This window comes from Triturus cristatus, chromosome 9, assembly GCF_964204655.1.
Source record: "Triturus cristatus chromosome 9, aTriCri1.1, whole genome shotgun sequence".
Taxonomy (NCBI): Eukaryota; Metazoa; Chordata; class Amphibia; order Caudata; family Salamandridae; genus Triturus; species Triturus cristatus.
Genome location: NC_140592.1, coordinates 1001413032 through 1001436237, shown reverse-complemented (window position 1 = coordinate 1001436237; position 23206 = coordinate 1001413032). Strand labels below are relative to the sequence as shown.

At 47.8% G+C, this 23206-nt stretch overlaps 1 protein-coding gene and 1 pseudogene across 19 annotated transcripts in view; one reads left to right on the top strand and one right to left on the bottom strand.

Moving 5' to 3' along the window:
* Window positions 1–23206, top strand: part of NRXN3 (neurexin 3) — a 2213138-nt gene that overhangs the window by 254897 nt on the left and 1935035 nt on the right. The gene's annotated exons all lie outside the window — the stretch shown is intronic.
* On the bottom strand, window positions 18723–19511 carry LOC146799188 (NALCN channel auxiliary factor 1 pseudogene; annotated as a pseudogene).

The window sequence follows — 23206 nt, the reverse complement described above, 5'->3', positions numbered from 1 at the left end:
GAACGTAAGGATTTAAAAAATCTAAAAAGAGAATACAGCAGAAGAGGAGAGTAAGTGCTTAAAAAATAAGAGTACAGCAGGAGGGAAGGGAGCAAAGCAAGAGAGTGGAAGTAAGGGGTTTGTGAAACAAAAGCAGGAGTAAGGCTGAGGGGGTGTGAGAGGTTTGAACTAAACAATGGGAGTAAAGCAGGAAGGGGAAGAACGTGGGAAGAAAGTAAGGGGTTTGAAAAATAAGCAGAGTTTAGCAGGAGTGGGAGTAAGGGGTTTGTAAAAATGCAGCAGTAAGGCTCGAGGGGAGTAGGTGGGTTTGAAAAGGGGAGTGAACAGGGAGCAAGGGGTTTTAACTAAAATGGGAGTAAAGCAGCAGGGGTAGTAATGGATTTTAAAAAGGAAGTTCAGTGGGAGTATAAGTAAGGGATTTTTTTTAAAAAGAGTAAAGCAGAAAAGGATGTAAGGGATATATAAAAAGGGAGTATATTGGGAGGGGTAATAAGGGGTTTGTAAAAAAAACTGGAGTAAAGTGGGAGAGGGAAAAAAGTGGGAGGGGGTATTGAAATGGGCATGTAAGGCAAGGAAGAGAGTCTTGGAAATAAATAGGGACGGAAATTAACGGGAGAGATTCTCACCTTGAAAGTCATAAAACACAAATCAAACAAGAAGAAACTCAAGTTTATTAAAGAAAGGCTTTCCACAAGTTGGTTCCCTCAACCTGGTGAAAGCCAACCTGAAGAAAAAAATCAAAAACACTTCAACGAAATAAAATGTGGTTTTCGTCGAGACCATATATGGCTTTTGTACTTATAGCATATAATTTATAGCCCTGCAGACACCAGTGCTTAATTTGGGCCAGTGGTTTCTGGTGCTCAGTACAGGCACTTAATTGTCAACACCAGAGCTTGTGACAGTATGTCACAAGGTGGTGCTGTCTGGCTAATTTAGAGAAGACCACAACAACAGGTAATTATGAATTCAATATGCATTAAAACTGACTATTACCTGGCTCCCAGGCCATTCTTAGAGCTATGGGGGTTGGAATCGCCTGGATTGTTACACTTGTAGGAGTGTGATTGTTGGTAGTTGTGGTGTTACTATCATTGGCAGCATGACAGGGGCAATGTGCGGTGCAAGCTGCAGTGGCCTCCTAACGAGAGCCCTGGCACTAATTTTTTACAAATTAAGCACTGGCAGATACAGTGAAGAGGTGCTGACTAGGCTTGTCACTCCATCCAGATTGTGCAAGGGGTGGGCAATTTCCTTAAAATGCTTGCCTTGAATTGGGTGATAACACTACCTATTACACTATAGTGAGGTGTGTGCTTCATACTCGGGTCCTTTGCATTTATGTGATTTGGCAAATGTGGCGTTTTTCTCATGTTATGCATTTACCACGCTTGCAATATAGTCCACTATCTGCCTCCTAATCTGCGGATTTCAACAACAAACATGCTAATTAGCATCAAAAGCTACAAAAACAACACATCACATAGGTGGCAGACCCTTTTCAAAGGATAACTGACCACCTTGTATTCGCCCTTTGCTATATTCAGATGTTAGACGTATACTAATGATGTTAAACTATTGCTTTGTGTTAAAAATGCCTGCATGTTGAATTAGTACTGTCACAGAATATGCCACATAGTTTGCATTTCCTTGCCTCTCGCAGTTATCTACAGGACCTTGGACAGCTGTTACTTTCTGTCGCTTCACTTCACTGGCCCTTTAAGGGCGGTTCTATGCCTACTTCCGCCACCGGAGGGCACGCACGCCACGCACCGACGTCCAGCCGCACCTCTGCGGGCCGGCATGCAGGTGTTCCGAGGGTTGACAGTCACAATAATGAACGCTGTTTACCAATTGCCGACGAAAGGTTAGCCAATAAATATGTCAGGCAAACGTCTTGCGTAATTCCATAAAAAACAGTTTTGCTGTTCAAGAGGAGAAACCTCCAGCGCGCTGCAGCCTCATTTCACGAGGCCGCAGGATCTCCCGGGGCCCTGATTTACGCCCAGCCCAGTAATCACATTCTGTTTTCATGAAAATACATTCCTGGATTGTGCTGCTGATAACCGGAGAGAGTCCTGCACTCGGCTGATAGACCACACCGCGCTGTCTTTTTATGTATGGATTGAAAGAGGGAGTGAACATGCGGAGACAGGAGAGATACCGGGAGAGATAAAGAGAGACAAAGAGTGAGCGAGGAAGAATGATTAGGGTAGAGGTAAAGAGCAGGGATAAAAAGAAAGGAGGAGCAAGTAGATAAAGCGTGACGCTGAGAAAGGAAATGTTTAAGCTACAGGGAGAGAAACGTGGAGAAAGAGTGGAGGAGACAGCAGAAGGTATGGGGATAAAGCGAGGTAGAAACAGACAAAGAGAATTTAGACCAAAGGGCGAGATGAGGCGAGAAAGAAAACGTGAGAGAGGACCAAGAGAAAATAAATGAAGATAAGACACACAGAAGGGAAGTCAAAGCACCTTAGAAAGCGAGGGGAGGTGGGAAAGAGAGATAAAGGGAGAGAGGCGGGGAAAAAGAAAATGTGTGCTAGAGAAAAGAAATTAAAATAAAAAGAAACAGAGGGGAAGACAAAACACATTAGAGCAAGGTGGGGTGGGAAAGAGAGATAAAGACAGAGAGGTGGGGAGAAAGAAAGTGTGAGATGTAGAGACCGAGAGAGAAGAGAATGGGGTTAAGAAACACATTGAGTTGAACACAAAACATGGTAGAGATGGGAGGTGACTAAAGGGATAAAGGGAGAGGTGGGGAAAGAATGTAAGAGGGCAATGCAGAGAGCCGGAGAGATAGGAACAGAGAAGATTGTGAAAAAGACAGAATGAGAAAGGCAAAGTAGGCTGAGGTAGAGCAGTGGGAGATGGAAAAAGAGACCAAGAGTGTGGAAGAGAGAAAAGAGATAGATATACCAAAAGCAAGATATCGAGAGTGACACAAATGAAGGAAAAGAAAGAAAATAACTGCATGATAATGGGAAAGAAGGTTAGAGAAAGTGAGGCATTGTTAGAGAAAGCGAGTGAGAGAAAGAGTGAGAGAGAGACCATTACCTTGAGAGATAGATGGTGTGTGGGAGTGAGCAAAGAGATATCAAGACAGTAACAGTTTCAGGAGAAAAACTGAGAGAGAAACGAGAAAGATAGGAGGAAGAGAAAATAATTACAGGAAAAGAGAAATGAGAGAAAGTGATGTGGTGATATTCCAAAAAGAAGAAAATGACTGCTAAAGAGAAAGAAAGGGAATAAGGAGGAGAGAGAATGGGTCAGAGAGAAAGCAAGATGGAGAAACAGTGAGATTGCATGAATTAAAGATAGAGACAGAAAAGGATAGCAAGTATAGTGAGAAACCTTATCCAGAAAGTGGAAGACGAAACGGTGGGACTGTGGGAGAGTCGGAATAAATGGGAGAGAGGGGAGTAAGAGAGAAGTGGGTGTTGGGACATCAACAACTAAAATAAGGAAACAGAAAAGAAATACAGTGGAACAGCGAAAGAGTTAGAGAAAAAAAGGAAGGGCCAAAGAAAAAGAAAGAGGCATCGTTATACAGAGAAGACAGCCAACTGCAATGCGAGTGAAAGAAGCAAATTGTGAGTATGACAGAAGAGTCAGAATGGGACATTGAGAGGACCAGATAGGGTAGAAGTAGACAAAATGAGATGTATAGGGAGGGACCGAAATAGTGTATCCATCTTTTTCTTTAGCTAATGTCTGTGCTTTTAACATAGTACCTTGTCGGGGGGGGGGGGTAACAAAAATATACCTCCTTAGAGGGAGACTCCTTCTTGATACACGTTTTTAGGTCTCGCCTGACCCAGCGCATGCGCTGATCTGGCGAGACTTATTGAGAGGGCTCCAAAAAGTGCTACCAGGCCAGCCTAGAGCTACCGTGCATGTGCGCGGGCGCGCGCGCCTCGCTTTACCGCGATTACTTTCACTTCGCGGGCATAGCCAATAGGTCTCGCTTTTGGGACCTTATAAGTATTTAGTTATGCAGCTGTTGCATGGCTAAACACTTATAAGGTCCCAAAGGCGAGACCTATTGGCTATGCCAATGCTTGTTTAATATTGGCACAGCCCTGTGTTTCTTTGCTGCTGCATGTTTGGCGTTAGGAAAATAGTTCAAAGCCTGTACCTTTTAATAATAATTTGATGTCTTTTATTTGTGGTCAAGCTCATCTGGTGTCCAAAGGGTTCCATATCCGAGGCAAGCTTAGGGTAGGGACATTGGGAATGGAAACTGTCTCCTCTCTCGGTGTACGGCAGCCTAGATTATGGTTGGCTGGTGCCTCTCAAGTCCTTGATGTTTTTTGTCTTTGAAGTTAGGCTGGAGCATTAGCACGTAATAATACAGACATGGTTTTACCTGTCATGATGTAGATTCTTTGGTTGTGAGGGGTGTCTGAAGTCTTCACTAGATTATATTATTGGAACTTGGGAATCTTTAATTATAGTCTGGCTTTTTTCTGACTGGAGATGCCTCTTGCCTCTGTGGCCTCTCTGTTAGGGCCACTGCCTGCTGTGGCAGAGGACTTCAGGGGCTCAGACATTCTAGGCAGTTACTGTTCATGAACAATTGTATGTAGTCTGCTCATGTAGTTTGTACTGCAAAGTGCACGTGTGGGTCCTGCCCATGTACCATGGAACACATTTACATCTCAACTGCAAGAGGCTTTTTGAGGGTCCAATTAAATTCTAGGCCGGAGTGCAGATTTGCAATATAAAGCACCCCGAGGGACTTCTAGTGGGAGGTGGTGTGAAAGGCAGGCGTGTTAATGGGCCATGGTGGCTATGTGGTCACGTGTTGGAAGAGATAGGCTCACTTATGGGCCACGGAGGTGCTGTGACCACTGACTCCATGGATGATGGGCCTGTATGCAGGGTCACTGCCCAAATGTTCACCTTCAAATGATACTGTGGCTGGTTTAGTATTGATCCAGGGATCCGAGTTTCTGCTGACTCTGCTAGTTTGGCAGTATTATTCTCAGGAGGCTGATAGAGGATGGTGGCTCCTTAAACCTCTTCTTCACATGACACAAGACCGGCACTCCAAGAAAGAAGGCAGGTCATGATCCCAGCTGGAAAAGTAAATTAGAACTAGGCTAGGTCCACATTCTTGAAAGTCTCGTCAGAACCTCTCAGATCCTCAGCCAAAGTCAAAGTACTTTCTAGAGGGGTGCAGTGCTGATGTTGTCTTGGGGATGTGAGCACTGTAGCAAGGGGCAGTGGTTTACATATACAGGTACGGCCACTTAAATAGGAGTCATAACTGTGTACATTCGTCCCTCAGGGAGTTATAGCTGGTTACGTCTCAGGCGTGGATTTTATACAGGTTTAGCAGCACCTCGCATATGTGCCTACAAAGGCTGTAACCTCAGTTTCCCATACTGGCCAATCAGACAGCCTCACCTCGAGCTGTTAAGAGTGATTATTTCGCTGAGCTTAGAGCAAGGAGCACTTTGTGGAAACTCACAGAGAGGCAAACTCTGCTCACAGACACAGAGCAGCAGATGTGGAGTCCTGACCGATCAGGTAGGACGCAATTGTTACCTTATACACACAAATGACACACATGCAGTCAAATACTGGTTTTCTGGAGTGACCCCAAGCGGTCACTCCAGCCTTTATTTATGCCCTTGGGCCGCAACAGTGCAACAAAATATGGTAGAAGCCAGGTGGCACTCTACATCCCATCCAACTTTGACCTGAAATGAAAACACATTCTACCTACACCATGCACACATAGTCTCGGAGCAACTGGCTCAGTGCTGGGTTAGGGTGAAGATCGTTCTCTGGCTCTGACCTCCTTTGACTCTCTCTCCGCAGACTGGAGTGCAGCCAAAGTCAGCGTAACTGTCATGGTACCTGGGTGTTGCGGATCACTGGGGAGACCAGCAGTTCCAGGGTCGGACTTGTTGGCTACCCTCTTGTCCTGGTCTGTTGGGTTATCGCTCTGCTCCTCATGTGAGAGGGGTACTCACTCGAACCAGTACACATTCCTGGACACTGGTTTGCCCACGCTGCATGGTGACCATAGTCCCTTGGATGTCAATGACCCTCCAGACCTCGTTCTCGATTGGTGTACGGAACGTCTACCCAGGGTGGCGATCCCGCTTGACCCCTTAATCGCCCACAGATGTTGCCGGGGTGGTGGTGTTTCGGGTCCGACTTGCTCTGTTGTTAGAGTTGGTCCTTCTCTCCTGTGTCGTTTGCACATCCAATACCACTGGCTGCCAGCTGGGTCCAGTGGCGATGCTGTCCTGAGTGGACCGCTGCACCAGCAAACCCAAGGGTGCACAGTTCGTGGTGCTATGCAGAGTCTGTCGATATGCTCCCAGGAACCAAACAAGGTAGCACTCTATGTCTTCACCTTGCTCCTCTCCTAAGCAAAACATTCGAGTCAGCTTGTGCATAAAACGCTCCACTTCTCTGTTTGCCTGGGGCCATTGTGGTTTCACCTACCGCTACCATATGTTGAGTGATCTGAAGTACTGTTGGAAGTCTTGTCCCTAGAACGGGGGTCCGTTGTCAGTTTTGATTTTGTCAGGGAGCCTAAACATTGCAAAGATTTTCTCCAGGACGGGCTTTACTTTTAAAAATGGAGTGGACTCCTGCAGCTCCACCACCGGGTACTTTGTGTGACTGTCCAGTAGCACTGCTGGAAGTCTCCCATCCGTGAAACTTCAGAAGTCCATGCTGATTCAGGACCAGGGTCTCAGGCAAGGTTCTTCAGTTATTATAGGGGGCGGTCATGGTTCCTTGCTGGTGATCTTGCAAGAAAGACAACCCTGCACCTTTTCGTCTACCATGGCGTCCATTCCCGGGAACCGCACCTTGTCCCGCAGTCATGCCTTTGTTTTCACCACGCCTAGGTGGCCTTGATGTGCTAACTCCACTAACCTGGCTCACAGGCATCAGGTCATCATGATGCACCTACCCCGCAAGAGAAGCCCTGCGCTGCTGGCACTTAGTTTGTCCCTGACCCTTTAGAGTTGAGTGATCGTCACCTGTTCGATGGGGGTCAATGATCATGCGCCCTCCTGAAAGTTCTTCCACTGCTTCCTGGATAGTGCTTGCTTGGTCTTTGGATAGACTTGTGTCTGACATGGTCGTCTCAGTGACTTCCTAAATTGATAGTGCTTTGGGTCATGCATCATGTACAACCATTTGCACAAATCCTTCCATCCCTCCTTCTTATTTGTGCCAGCCATCATCTGGCTGCCCCTGGGGGTGACAAGACAAGTAGTCAGCCGGGTTATTCACCCCAGGGCAGTACGCAATGGTGAACGAATATGGCTCCAGCTGCACTGCCTAGCGTTCAATGTGGGGGGATACAGATGTCGCTGCCAAGAGTGGGGCTAGTAGCTTGTGGTCTGTGATGACTTGAAACTGCTGTCTGCACAGATACAGATGGTAATGTCGACAAGCCCATCAGATCGCCAGTGCCTCTTGCTCGATCTAAACATACAGAGTCTCCGTGCTCGACAGCGCTCTGCTGCCATACTCAACGGTTACCCATGACCCAGCGCACTTCTCCTGCAACGACGTGGGTCGAAGAATGACATAATGGCGTCAGCTAAAAGTGTGTCTTTCACCTGGTGGAATGTTTTGTCTGTGTGCTCTATCCATTCCCAGTTGGCGTCTGACTTAGTCAGGGCTCTCAGAGGGTCAGACAAAGTGGGCAGGTTCGGGATGAACTGGCCAAAGTAGGTTGCCATACCAAGGAAACTCCTCACCTCTGTGGCACTCTGGGGAGTTGATGCTTTCTTTATTGCCTCCACCTTCCTGCCCCCCATCCCTTCTCTCAAGAACATGTATCCAAAGAAGTCAACATTGTTCCTGTAGAAGGAACACTTCTTGTGAAGCGTGAGTCCGCAGCTGGCCAACTTCCCCAGAGTTGCACTGAGTCTCTTGTGGTGTTATTTCAGGGTCGCGAAGAAGATCAGGATATCCTCACTGATGTTTAGAACACCTACAAGGACAGAGAGGGGCTCACAGATGGTATTCTGGAACACCTCTGCTGCCGAGGATATGCCAAAGTTCAGCCTCTGATATCTTCTGCGACCCATGTGCATCAAGAATGTAGTTATGTAGTGACTGGCTGGATCCAGCTCCAGCTGGTGGTAACTAGCATTGAGATCACGTTTAGAGAACCATTGTGCACTGTTGAGGTCTGCCACCGTGTCATCCATCGTCAGGGTGATGTGTTGTTCTCGCCAAATAGCTTAATTGGATAAACACACAAAAAGATGATGGACGGAATGCTGAACATTGTCAAACATTCCCCCCAGTCTCAGATCTGGGTTGAGTCCATTGTTTCTTTGCTCACCATACCAGGTCCTCCCTGGACCAGAAAACAAGCATTCCCAGATCGGTTTCAGGGTATCACCCCTTATCAGCTAGGCTAGCTTGAATCGAGTTTCATAGTAAGCACGGGACTCACGTCTGGGCAAAGCCTTCCCATTTAGGGCGACCGTAGCAACACAAAAAGATGATGGATGGAATGCTGAACATTGTTAAACAATCACCCCCTGTCACAGATCTGGGCTAAATCCATTGTTCGTTTTGCTCACCATGCCACCCCAGTTTGGACACAGCCATATGGTGAATGTTTGTCAGCCTGGCTGATGAGGAAACCAGTCCCAGGATGCTTGTTTCCAGTCCAGGGAGGACCTGGCTTGGCAGTTCAGGCCGGACTGTTCCCATGTGGAGCAGGGTTAAGACTGATTTGCATGGCAAAACACAAGAAAAGGTAGTGGTGGTATATAGAGTAGCACATCAATTATCAAACAGTATGGTAACTCAATTTGTCTATTACCAGCAATCAGTATAGGTGCCACTCATAGTAATCACAACAAAAAACACCCACTACCAAGGGTGTTAACTGCACAGAAGTACCAGAAAACTTCTGTGCTGAACAATAACAAAACCACTATACCTCGGCACTCTGTATGTTTCTTTGTAAACACAATTTTACAAACTGTAGTCAGTTATATGGTTCACCAATACAGCTCCTTCCAGGAAAAATAGTCCAACAGAAAAAAATATTTACAAAAAAATCAATTTTAATACCAGCTAACACTGTTACAGTTCAAATATGGAGACCTAATTATCAAAGTGCAAGGCAAAGTCACATGACAAATCACAAAGGTTTCTGACTATACTGAAAGTCCCACGGAAGTACTATTCGTGTGTTGTCAACGATGGAAACAGCCGACACGTGTTTCGTTACGATGGTAACTTTTTCAAGGCTGCAAAAGATGCAAAATAATACAGAAATTCGGAAGGAAACAACAATTCAGCATACAAGTGTTGCCATATATGCGATGATCCAAAAGTGATCCGCCTTGCTAATATTTTCTTAAAAAGAGTTCAAAAAAGACATGAAAATGCTAATAGTGTAAAACCAATCACCAACAAAGAAAGTTATACAAGTGTAAAAGGGAAAGCCATGCATGGGATCCAAACCCCCACCAAGTGACACATCTCACTCCTATGTGAGTTAAAAAGCTATTCCAGGTGCAGAAAGGAACCAGAAGTGCACCAAAGTGGTGTCAAAGGTACGCAAAGCCATGAGAACAGAAACTGGCCATAACCTCATTGAAGGGTTTTGATGAATCATTGACTCGCAAATTACGTGGGACCTGAGAAGGCCCAATCTGCTAAATGTGTGCTGTCACCTAACCCTATCTACCTTATATTTCCAAAGACAGGTATTTCAATTTTAATTCCGTGTTGCTCCAAGCGCACAAAAATCCAGTAATTAGAATAGTAGACGTGTTGTACCCTGAAGAATGACGAATCAAAAAATGAACATGAATATAACTAAAGTTTAAAGAACCCAAAAATCTTTTCCAAAAGGAAAGAGAAGCTAAGACCTTATTAAAGTAAGCGCAGACCCCTTACATCAATTGACGTTGATCACCAGCCAGTCGAAAAAAGGTGCAAAGTAGAAAGCGGAAGGGTAGTTTCGCAATTATCCATCCCAGAATAAATATATGCCACCTATCACTGTTAATGAAAGAGAGACCGTCAATACAAACACGTATGTAAGGTAAGCTATGTAGGTGAGCAACTATAATTCCAACATTTCACCGGACATTTGCACAAAAAATAAATATGCGTGTATATAAGTATCATTGTTTAATTCAAAGCAATAAGCAAAGAGAACTTACATAGTATATGTGTCCTATTCCATATAGTTGGTATCGCATAATTCAATACTCAAATGATGGTCCTAAATGACAACAATCAGGGAAGGTAGAATAACACAGGTGATCCAAAAATATCAAGAAAATTTCTCAAGCGCATTTAACAGGTCCCTAAATCTAAACACTGTTATGTAAAGAAGGGCAGGGTCTCAAACAGTTCATACAACTCTGCCCCTCCAAAGTGAAGCAGTAGCGATAGCTTCACCGCCCTGTCCATTTCACGTGTGGCGATAAAGTAGTGCTTTAGCCTTCCGACCCATTTGCTGCATCACAGCACGGCTGTCGCGGGATCCACCAATCACTGAACGGTGGTAGTGCCATGACGAAGGAGGGTGTGTGGGACAGGAGGTGGTTGGGGAGGAGCCTGCTGTGCTTGCAACATGATGCGGTTCTCTTACTAGACCAGTACAGGCGCGTATGTAACTGCTGTGTGTGCTAAACTCTGGCTGGGCTGACTGCCCTTGTCCGCAGCGCACTGAGGTGTCGAGGTCTGGCTCTCACATGCTGTGGTTATGCTGGGAAACAGGCAAAAAAGGCCAGACAATCTTCAGGGCAGCACAAAAGAAATTTGGGCCCTACGGCACAGCATGTGTCAGTCCCAACTTCTGTTCATTGTACTCTCCCCTGTTTGCGTGTCCCCTTATGTGTCTTCCACTTGTTTGGATTTTTTTTTTCCCTCTCTTTTCACAGTTGCCAACTGCAAAGGTGTTGCGGCTTAGCAGTGTTCCCCCTCAATGCAGAGTGATTCAGTGGCAATGAGAGGCAACCCTCTGGTGCTCGAATTGGCGCAGCCTTGCCCATGCTCTGTGGGCGTCCCTTCAACGCTCTCATGTGGCTCCATCCACTCCGCATGCAACCTCAGGAGTTAGGCCTTGTAGAGAGGTCACAGTTTACTATGCGCTCCAGCAGGTGCCGCTGCACGTGGTCAAAGCGAGTGGACCTCCAGACGCCGGCTCGCCCAATCCAGAGGCACCAGCACACCCCAAAGACGTTACGGGCTGCAGCAAGGTGACTGCCAACACCCCATTAGCAGCCGTCAGCTCCGGGGTGTCACAACAAGATATTTTTGCCACACTCAATGTGGCACCGCCAGCACAGAAGGGGCCGCCACCAGAGCCTCGCCGGCGCGAGGACAGGTAATCCTTGTTGCCAAATGTTGAGTTCTAATGGCTCTACCGATCAGGTAGGCCGCTACAGCTACCTTATACACACCACTGACCCACATGCACTTAAGTGCTGGTTTTCTGGAGTGGCCGCGGGCAGTCACTTCAGCCTTTATTGATGCCCTTGGGCTGAGCTCTGCCATTGGGTTGCAACGGTGCAACAAAACATGGTAGTGGCAGGGTGACACTCTACAACAGACACATAGAGCGGTCTCCTGTGTGTTCCATTCTGACCCTGATTTCCTTTACTACTGTAAGGCATAGAATGTGATTGGCTTATACTTTGTCTCAGTAGAAGGTCTCGACAGAATGCCATGGAATTATATCCAGTTTGTGTACCTACTTCTTATGAGGCCCTCATGAGTGTGCCAAAATAGGTGCACGGATACCGGGGAAGTGGAATTTCTGAATCGAGGCTGGATTGGGATAATTACAACCTTTCTCTCTGGAATGGAGAAAAACTGCACAGACCTTCTAATACCAGGTCCTTTTCAGTGCATTTGTTCCCAATAGTATGAGTGGGAGCAGCGATGCAACAAAGGCCCCTGCAGTGCGGGGCGGGCTTACCCATACTGGAGGGGGCCCCGTCAGCCCTTAAGTGTGAGGGGCCCCTTCAGCACATCTTGAAGGGGGGCCCTCTCACGTTTTGTCATGCCACAGAGTGGAACGGCTGGTGGAGGGCAGGAGTTTTGGGTGAGGGATCAGGACAGGCCTCAGCATGTCCCGGGGAGCACTATCTGCAGCGGCGTAGGAAGGGGGGTGCGGTGGGTGCGGACCGCCCCAGGTGTCATCACTGAGTGGGGTGACAAAATGGCAAAAATATGTATGTATTGAAACTTTTTAGTTCAGTCAACAAACGCAACGAAATGCAGCAGAACTTGACGGGGAGGGGAGGAAACGAGAAATTTCCGCACCGGGTACCACCTGACCTTGCTACTCCATTGACTATCTGACCCCACTGCATGTTGCTGCAGGGGTCGGGTGGGTGCTGGGTTGTACTGCTGCCCGCAGTCCCTTCCCGTGCAGCATGGAAAACGGTCTGGTGTCTCCAGGCCGCGAATTATTGGGTCTGGAGACACTCGGAATTGCAGGTGGTGGAAGCCCCACCAGGAGTTATCGTTGTATCCAGGGGAGGTTCCGCCGCTGGACATGAGGACCTAGAGATGCCCCGGCCCTTTCCAAAAGTATGATAGGCCCCTTCCCCTCACTGAAAGATCATGGCCGTGATTTCACCAGACACTGAAGGTGGGTGTGCGGGCGGCAACACCGCCGCAGCCAACTTCAGAGTCTGACGATGGGCGCACGAAAGAAGTTCGAAAATGGCTGGAAAATTGCCTGTTTTGAGACTGTTTTGATCGCAGAGGTGTTCAAGTGTCAAATCCATTTGGAGAAGCAGGAAGGGGAAACAGAACGCCTGCGCACTGGGGCTCGGCGGCGTAAACAGAGCTGCGCTTTCTATTTCCTTGGTCCCTGTGACTGCGTATCACTGCTATGTGGTGATTTGTTAAAGAAGGGGGTGGGGGGGGGAGAGGGGACCTGGAAGAAAGGCAACAATATTAAATATTTACAGGAGTGATTTAGCCGTATAATCTGTCGGCGCGTCCCGCTTTAATAGTGAATCTGCTGCCGTCGGAGTAAATGCCACGAATCACTTAGACGTGAAGGTCGGCGCTGATCCAATGTCAAAGCAATTTCAACAGAACAGTGATTGATTTCTTGACATTTAGTTCATATTTTTGTCCTGTTGATTCACTCGTGCGGTTTTGCCTTCTGATCCCTTTTCCAAACAAACATCAACTGAGCAGGGAGGCTGTGTTTGAAGCCACTCCACCTACCTTGGATTTATAAGGGCTCTGTTTTGCCTGCAGTACTGGGGGGGGGGAAGGCATAGTGGGGGTCACAGCATTGGTTTCAGAAGAATGTGAATGGCGTAGGGGCACCAAACAATATGTGTTGAGGTGTGGCCTAAGAGGCACACATAACGGTGGAGTATTTATGGCAGGTATGTGAGACAGGAAGTGGCGTTATGGTCAGAGCTGTCCACTTTGCAACTGTGGAACCAGGTTCGAGCATCGGCGTGGGCTCAACATCCTGTGATCCTGGGCAAATCACTTAATCTCCGCATGTTTAAAAAAAAAGTATGTGACCTTGTGTAATGTGTGAGTGCTCATATAAAGCGCTTCAACACCTTCGCGTCGAGTTTGTGCAGAAAAATAAAAACAATTAAAAACATTATAAGATGGTTTTGCTGATGTCACTTAGGTAGTGGCCTAATAAGAATGGGACTCGTGTGCCTTTGAAAACAATTGTGTCAAATATAAGTTTATTCAGCCAGTATAGATGAAATAATTAGGCAATATGATATGTGTAATACCCCTTTACATCCTTGACCGGGAGAACTAGCATTCAATTAGCACTAATACATTAGAAAAAGTATGTGCGGGATACATGCCTGCTTGCACGTAAATATCCCTTAGAAGACAAAACGGCGACTGCCCAGATGCCCCTGTTCCAGTCAGCCCATAAATAATGCAATGGACCTATGCAGTGCTTCATTTTTAAATATTGTAGTTGCCCAAAGTGTTTCTTGGGAGCCAATACTGGCATCTGCTTTAGTTGGTGAACAGTAAGGCTGTCCAGTTTTTATTTCACTTCATGGCTCTTATTGCCACCTAACCTATCTCTTTAGCTCACTGCTGTCTCCTTTTGTCACTGTGTTTCTTTATTACTTTTCCTTCTTCCCTATTTTATTTCTGCTTTTCTCTTTATTGCTCTGGTACAAAGTCCGGGGATAAAAAAGGTTCTGGTCCGCAAAGTGAATGTTGGTGCCCACCACCTGCACAAATTAAGCACCTATAATTCATATCCAACCCTTCATTTGTGCCAAGGTCTGCCTCTTAGCTCTCCAACTTCCAAAGTTTTGAGAAGGAGCCTTGCCCCTGACATTAAATTGTTGGTCTTATTTCAGCTTTCCTTTGAAATGCATTGTACTGAATGGATAATTTGCTGGGTCACAGAAGGAAAACTGACAATTTTTTAAAATTATGATGATTCTAAAAAAATAATTATGGACCCAGAGTTTTTTGTTCAGTTTCTTGTATCCAATTTATTTTTAGTCCTATGTATGACTGTAAAATGCTGGTTAGATCTGTTGAAGGAAATGCATTAGCATAGTACGCTCATTTCAGAAGTGGCGTACCTTTTTTCTGGGCTGATTCTAAGGTGGCTGGTGGCTAGAAGAGTGGGTATCCGGCTCAAATTTACTGATTTAGTCAGTACCTCTACCCAAGTTACTGGCCATCTCAAGTTATCACATTTGGAAAGTGGAAAAACACCAGGGACCAAGAGTTCAAGCAGTGTTTATGTTTGGAGGATTTATAGAGCGAATGGCTGCCCAAAGGCTTCCCAACGCTGAGGAGAGGAAGCAGATAGTGACGAAGACTGAGAGAATCATCATGGGAACAGTCATTTCTTAAGTTTTTTTCTGAAACTGCGTTCATCTTTCAGCAGTCTCAGTTCCTTGGTCATGGAGTTCCAAAGTTTCGGGACCAGGTATGAGAAGAATCTTCCTCCCCATCTTGACCTCTTTATCCTCAATGTCTTCATGAGGTAGTCTGAAGATGTTCTGAGGGACCTCTTAGGCAGGTATGGGGGGATGAGTATCCTAAGCAGGGCTGGGCCCCTGCCATTCATAGCTGTGTGAGCCAGAAAGAGGGATTTAAATGGGATCCTGGATTGAATGGGCAGCCAGTGAAGCTGTTTCAGCGAAGCTTTCACTGACTCCTGTCTTGGCATTTTTAGAAGTAACCTAGCTGCGACATTTTGTGCAACCTGCAACACATTTTGGGGAACCCAGGTACAGCGAGTTGCCGTAGTCAAGACGTGAGCCCACCAGGGCCTGGACCACGGTTCTCCGTGCCTGTTCTGGGATACTTGCTATGATTTTACGGATCATTCGGAGTATACCAAAGCAGGTTGCTGCTAGTTTTTTTACTTGAGTTTCCATTGATAGGCTGTGATCCAACCACATACCCAGATTATTTATTGATGGTTTGGGGACGGGAGGTGTACCCCAGTCTTCTGGCCAGCTAATCCTGGCCGAGGGCCTGGGGCTGTTTCCCAAGATCACCAGTTCTATTTTATTGCTGTTTAGCTTTAGGCTACAGCTGGCCATCCAGTTGGCCACCTTTTCCATGCATGGTACCATGCACGATATCAGTATGAGAAGCAAAATCATAAAAATGATAATAACTTTCAGTCATTATCATTTTATGTGTTTTGGGCTGCTTGGCTGGCTGGGCAGGGCTGCTTTGTGAGCTGGGCAGTGGAGGAGTGGTTTGCCCTCTTGGGCCGCCCAAAACAGTCATGCGCACGTTCCCCTTCTCCATGCAGGCTGCATTATAGCCTGCATGGAGAACATGCCCACCCCTCCAGCCCCTAGTTGAGCACTGTGTCATCGCACTCAGATCAATCATAATGCTGCATTGCACAGTAGTGATTGGCTTTGGGGAGGGAGCCTGGCTGCCTGCTTCCTGTGTCGGAAGCAGAAGAGCAGGGCAGAGATGACGCAGGACCCGGCGGCAGCAAGGTAGGTGATTTTTTCTTTCTTTCTCCTTTCCCTCCACAATTGCGACCTCCCACGCGACCCCCACCGCAACCCCCTGCACTCCCCCTGCCCATGAGCCATGCCGGCTGCGACGGGATCCATTTCGACCTGTAGTTGCAGATTCTGGCTGCTTATTCACAGACAAGTTCCTCCTGCTCTTGGCCAGTGAAACATGTTTGTGGAAAAGGAATGGGTTTACTTGGTATCCTCCTGCACCCTATAAAACGTTGACCCTGCCAGGTACTGCACTGCAGCGCTTTGGATTGATCCACTACTCATTCCTTCCAGGGGGGCTGCAAAGGTAAGAGGAGGATTAAGAGGAAGGGGGTTTGATTGTTAGATGGGATGCCTTCCCTCACTTCTCCCACAATGCACCATCATTCTCCTTCACTGCCACCATATCCAGGGTTATTTGTCCATGGTCTAGGGCTAAAGCTGAGCTGCGGCAATATGTGGTTTAGCAACCGGGGAAATCCCGTCACTTGGGTTACCACATTTGTTAAAGGAAAGTTGGGTCTTTAAAATCCACCCGTGTAAAAGAAAAAACGTGACAGCTCTAGTAAAACCTGGTCTTTAAGTTCTACCAACATTAAAAAGAGAAAAAAAACTGACAGTTCCTTTCCAGCACTAGGAAACTCTGTTCTTTAAACCAAGCATGTGCCAAAGTGACAGACTCTTTTATTCTCACCAATGTTTAAAAGTGACAGACCCTTTCCAGCACTAGGAAAACCGACCTTTCAAGCTCCACATACTTTAAAAAAAAAAAAGGACAGATCCTTACTAGCAGTAGGAAGCTCTGTTCTGTAAACTCCACACGTGTGAAAAAGTGACAGCCTATTTCTAGGCGTCATTTTCACTCATGGTCCACACCTCTCAAGACACAAATACACTTGTACCTGATGGATGATAAAGTGGTGCTCTCATTACATTACCACTTCTTTCCCCATCTTTCCTCCCAAAATGAGGAGGCAGCTTAAAGCTGTACTTTAGCAGTCGTTCCTGACCCTCCTCGTCTTGAAATGTCCCCGCTTATAAGATGCTGTGGATGGAAGGAGACCCCAAATCTGAAGCTGGGGACACGTGACCACTTGATTCTGGCATACTTCCTGCTCTCCATAGGGGTTAGATAGCTGAGAACTAGGGGTGTCTAGATGAAGTTTGACACCACAACAGTGGCGGCTCCTCTGCAAAGGTGGAGGAGCGTCGCCCCACTGCTCTGGGAGCAGTGTAAAAAGGGAAACGATAATAATAAATGTTATTATCGTTTTCATTTTCCCTCCTGCTAGGGGCGGGTGGGTCGGGCTGGCCAGTGCAGGGTGCAGGGGACGAGTGTAAAGCACACTTTAAAGTCAGCATGGCGGTTTGACCGGCCCAAGAGAGCCAATCAAACCGTAATGCGCACTTTGCACCTTCCCCACCACGCGGCATTACACAGACTGGTGAGGAACATGCAAAGCCTTCAAGCCCCTGCCAGAGCACCAAGCCACGGCACTCGGACCAATCACAATGCTGGTTAAGGCAGCATTGGGATTGGACACGGGTTTCAGGGAGGCTGGGAGCTTCCTATTGCGGCACGGAAGAGACGGCAGCACCCAGCGGTATTCAGGTAAGTGAGTTTATTTTTATTTTTTTGATTCACTCCTCTGTTCTCCCCCTCACCCCACCACCATACTCAGTAGCGGCTGCTGCTGCACCACAATAGCATTACGCATGAAGGAACATGCCCTGTTAAGGAAGTTAAGGATTCTGGGAATCACATTCTGGAACACTGCAGTGCCAGGTGTGGAGCAGCACCATCTACCCCAAAGCATTTCATTCACATTATTTCACTAGGTAACAGCCAACAGCATCAATTATTGCAACAGCTCTCATGGCTTTAACATCTTGGAGGTCTGTGCTTGGGCCAGGCTATGCGTGGCCAGAAGCGGGGCAAAAAGGGGACAAATTGTTAGAAAGCTATCAAACTGAGATGGGTACATGATTGCATCACCAAGGGGTGCCCGATGTGGCTCCTGGAGGGTCAAACCCATAACAGATTTTTCTTGAAAACTGTCACCTATATGAAAGATTTCCTGTTAGATTATTGACTCTTCAGTTCACATCCAGCCCTGCTGTGCCAACCTTGGGCACTCCTGGTTTCAGAGCTTTAACATCTTGGAGGTGTGTATTTGGGTCAGACTGTGTGTAGCCAAGAGTGGGGCAAAAGGGGTCCAAACTGTTCAAAAGCTTCCTACAGCGAGAAGGATTAAGTATTTCATAGGCCAGGGAGTGCCCAACGTAGCCCCTAGAGTTCCAAATCTGTAACAGATGTTTCTTCAAATTAGCTGCCTTTATGAAAGATTCCCTCTTGGGTTAACAGTACCTCCCTTTTAGGTCTCGCCTGCGTTGCAGCGCATGCGCTGCTTCGCCTTGGCGAGATCTATAGTCGTTGCTTTTCTGTCCGGCTTCTTTGGAAGCGGGGTTGGTGTCCGCCCTGTCTCCCTTAGGCCCCGCCCACCCGGACTGGAGATTCTGCATGCACACGGCACCAACCAAACATGAAAAGGCTGCACACCACCTCTGCATCTCCACAACGGATGCGCCTCATTAGCATGCAATCCCTAACCCTGCCTTTCTATAAAACCACATAGAAACACAGCCCTAGACAGCACGTTTCATAAATAAGCCACTGCCGCGCATTGCGTGCTACCTCTCCGAGGCACAGAGAGCGCGGTGACTTTTGCAAGTTCTGACCGCCCCGGGTTACACAATCTGCACCCAGGGTCGGGAAGCCACACTAAGGCCCCCTACCTTGCAGTCTTCCAAACACGATTTCACCGAATACTCGTCCGATTGCAAATACTTCCGTAGCAAAAGCTCGAACTCGACGAATTTCTCCTGAGCATGTTGGTCATAGACCTGGTACCCCTGGACGCACTGCCTGCATCCAAGACCATCCCCATCCTGGACCACATCCCCGCTGCAGTTAAAAGTGTCCGGGTTCGAGAGCCTGGCGAATAGATCCAAAACTGTGTAGGAATTACAAAAGGAAAGGTAAAAATCGCTTAGTTCCAGGGGGTGGCCTTCCTGGCCAGCCGCTCGTTCAAGGTCAGACATAATCAACATCGTCCACTCTGAAGCACTGATCAGAATACAGGCTAAGGGGGTAATCAGAGTTTTCTAGCTGACACACAGGTTTGGTAAAATATCTTGGAAAAAATATCCTTTTTGCCTCTGGTGTGGTTCCTCTGTGAGGAGGAGCTGGGGGTGGGTGGGAGGAGGTGGGCAGCCGCAGGTGCAGGGGGGAGTGGGGCTGCCACCCATCGCAGCCAGGGGCCCCTACTCCTTCTCCCGGGTCCTCGTCAGGTTGGCCTCTGTGCAGAATCACAGGTGATCAGATAGCAGGACGTAGAAGAAGAGCAGGGAGGCCAGCGAGAGGCGCTATTTCTGCGCCCTCTCTGAATCAGTGAAGGGCTTCTCGTTTTCCCGTGGTGTGAAACAGATCCTCAGGCCGTCATCGTGCTGCCGACACATCCAGGCGCCCCTGCTCATATTTTGGGACCAGGCCGACTCCACCGCCAGGGCTACGCTGCTCCCAGTGGCTCCACAATATTTATTGGTCTGGGTCTAGGTGGCTGCCATCTTTGTCCTGAAATTCTTTTTGGGGGGAGCTGCCTCTTCTGCGTCATCCCCGGCACCGAGCGCTCTCTGCCCTGGCGCACTGGTGGCTCTGCCTCATGCTTGAGGGGTAGGGTGGGGGATCGCAGGCAAACGCATGTCAGCTGCCTCATCATGCCGGCGTTTCCTTGAAATCCCCCACATTTACATAGTGCGGTGGAACGGCGAGGAACAGAGAGGGTCCCCCGGCATGTGCTAATGGAGTGCGGTGACAGGCAGCGACGGGGACGGTGGGCAACTCCTGTCTTCCTAAAACCCTAATGCAGACCAGGAAACCGTGTGCTGGCGCGTTTTATTCACGCTCACGTGCTTCAGCTATGCCTTTTAGCACCCGCAATTTTAGGGTCCCTCTGACCACCACAGTCCCTAAAAAGCGATGACCAAAGCAACGGGATGTGCAGATGAACCAGCCTCGGACCTTGGGAACATGCAATCACCCACTCAAACATCTGCAACATTTCCCATACAAAAACCTGCATTTGTGCTCTTATTTCCCTTCTGCAGCATGCGTGCCACAAAGAGGGAAGATTTCTAGAAGTTCTTGTGTTTTATGGTACCATTGTCAGGGTTACCACTGAACCCGTCGTTACTCCCTCACGCTGTTTTTTTCTGAGCGCCTTTCCCTCGTATAAATTATGAGTTCACTTCTGCAGCAACCGGTTACTGGTGTATTTCCCTGTGGCAGCCCAGGTCTCTGGTGCCCCTTAGTGTTAGCGTTTTGAAGCCCAGCATAACAAAGAAAACAAGCATTTGCAATGCAATAGGTCTCGCATTTGCGAGAGTTGGAGCTATTGGCATTGTAAATGAGAATGCCTTTTATTCAGGGCCGGACTGGCCGTAGCGGGCACCGGGCAATCCCCCGGTGCGCCGCACGGGTGGGGCCGGTTTTGGGCCTCTGGGGGCCATTTTTGTTACTGGACCGAAAACCGGCCCTGGAAAAGACCTCGGCGGCGACACCACCCCCCCTACCCCCTCTACCCCCCCTGGGGGTGGGGGGGTGGGGTGGCCGAGCACTTTGCCAGGGCCGGTTTTGGTTCCCAGTCCGGCCCTGCTTTTATTCATTTGTTTTTAAAACCTGCACGCGGTGCATACACACGCACTTTGAAAGTATAGTCCTTGCTTACAAGAAGCAAGGCTGGCAGTAAAAGAGACTACCAACCTTGCTTCTCATAAGCATGGACTATAAGAACAAAGTGCTTGTTTACGCACAGCTTGCAGGTTTTTAAACGCATAAATAAAAGGCATTGTCATTTACAATGCCAATAGCTCAAACTTTCGCAAATGCGAGACCTATTGCATTGCAAATGCTTGTTCAATAGAGCCCTCGGGATGACCCAACTTCGGTCATCCCTGGTCTAGAGTTGTAGGATAACCCATCTGCCATTATGTGGCATCAGTGTTCTGGTTATGAATTTCCAAAAGTTTCCTTCGCAGACCAGTGTGTGATTCGGCTTTGTGGCAGTGTGTGTTCACAGTGAGTGTGTCGGATTTATTGAGTTGGAAGTTCTCGGTGGGCCATGCCCAAGTGGCGTGAGACATGTCAAGGCGCGCAGTGCTGTTTCAGCCACACTAAGGTGTACTGCTGCTGTTGTTTAGATTGTCGGGTGTCTGCTTTTTACAGTTGTGAGCCATGTTCCGGTACTTCACTACGGCATCGCGTTGCGAGTTGTTTCACATCATTACGTTCTGTAGCGCTGTGTAACATAGGCGTATTGGTGTGACAAGCGCTACATCCAAAAATGGCGCCATCTTCCATATTTCACAGCAGGCCCCAAGTTCTGGGGGCGGAGCGCCCACTCTGCTCTGCTAAGTGAATTTCCCAGCTGCGTGCAGGCCCGGCACGGTGAAGGCTGCTGTCTTTACTTTACGCACGCACCCCTCCTGCCCAATTATGGGATTTCGGGCTGCCTAATGGTGTGCTTTAGAATTCTCTGATTTCATATTGTCTCTCTGGCACCGCGTGCGCTTGTGTGAGGTTAAACGACGCAACGTGCCACTTCCGCTGAGCGCACGTGTTTTTACGCTTCTTGAATGCCTTTCAAGCCGGGGGCTTTTCAATGCGTCCTTGGCAATTGAGCCTGCGGTTGGTGGTGGGGGTGGCTTTTGGGGTAGAGACGGTTAATTCGGGACCTCTGGTTTACCCTTCCTGCGTGTCGTCTTTGCCTTTTCTGTGTCCTTTTTTTGTGCAAGCGAGGCTGTGATTACAGTGGAGCGGCGCACAGAAGGCTGCAATTATCGGCAGGTGGATGGATTAAGAGAGAGAAGAAGCGCCCCCAAGATTAGCGCCGGGGTATTTTGTTTTCACATGCAGAGAAGAAGGGGGCATCCAAAGAGGGGGCCGGCGGGGGGAGCTTGGCACAGGCAAATCCCTTCACTGCATGAAAGTGGGGAGCCCAGGTCTGCGGGTTTGAGATAGCGCGGGGCTGTTATCGCGCGCCGAGGGAGTGCAGGAGGCGGCAGTGGTAAAGAATGCATTTTTACATTTCCGCAGGACCCCCTGCGCCCCCCTCGCTCCATTTGAAATGTATCGCTCTCTTGATATGGGGCAGAGCTGCTGTTTCCTCCTGTGCGTTCAATCATCACTTTGTAGAGTTGTAGAGAGTGTCACCAGATGAGGGCCTCAAAGCGTGCCTGGGCAGTCCATCCTTATGGCCATGATACAATTCCAGTTAGAACCTTTCCTCCGTGTCGGACGGGCGTACATTTAGTGCCCCTAAATTCTGGGGGAGACCAGTGGCACCCAAAGGAAAATGCTCTTCTTCTTCTTGCAATCTCTTTCCATCCATCCATTTTCTCTCTCTCTCCTTTTCTCCTCTCTCTCTCCTCCCTCGGGGATCCATTTTCTCTCTATCTACCCTCCCCCCTCCCCCCCCTCTCTCTCTCGAAGCCTGCAGCTGGAGATAGGGAGGCCCTGGGCTTTCAAAACCGACTTCCAAGGGTTCCAGGAAACTGGGGAAATGCCCAGTGGAATAAAAGGCCTGTCCGGCCCTGGTCAAGTCTCTGTCACACTTGGATTCTACTATATAAAATACATCTACAAGTTTCCATTTCAGAGACTCCAGGACATAGAAATTACCTATACTGAGAATACAGCTTTTTGAATAAGCTATTTTAGTCCTAATACTAAATCCAAAAACGTAACCTTATTCCCAATCTAACCCCATTCTCTTAAACTGTACCCTAAACCTAGCTCAAGCCCTTTGCCTATCCGTAAATATTACCCTAATCTTAACATTAAACTTATCCCTAATTCTAACGCTAAGCTTACCCCATACCTAACCCTCACCCTAAAGCAAAACTATTCTTTACCGTAACCTCAAACTTAAGGAAAAGCCTACTGTATCCTAACTACAAACCTTACTCAAACCGTGACACTACCACTTACCCTAATGCTAAACGTAACATTATCTATAGCAAAAACCTAGACCTAACACTTACCTTTGTACCTCTTTAAGTATTGTACATTTCGATGTAGTTGCATTTATGTAATGACTAATGCTCTCACTTTTCCGTTTATACTGATTGTTACAGTTAAATGCAGACAGAAAACAAATTGTTTCCTGTCTGCA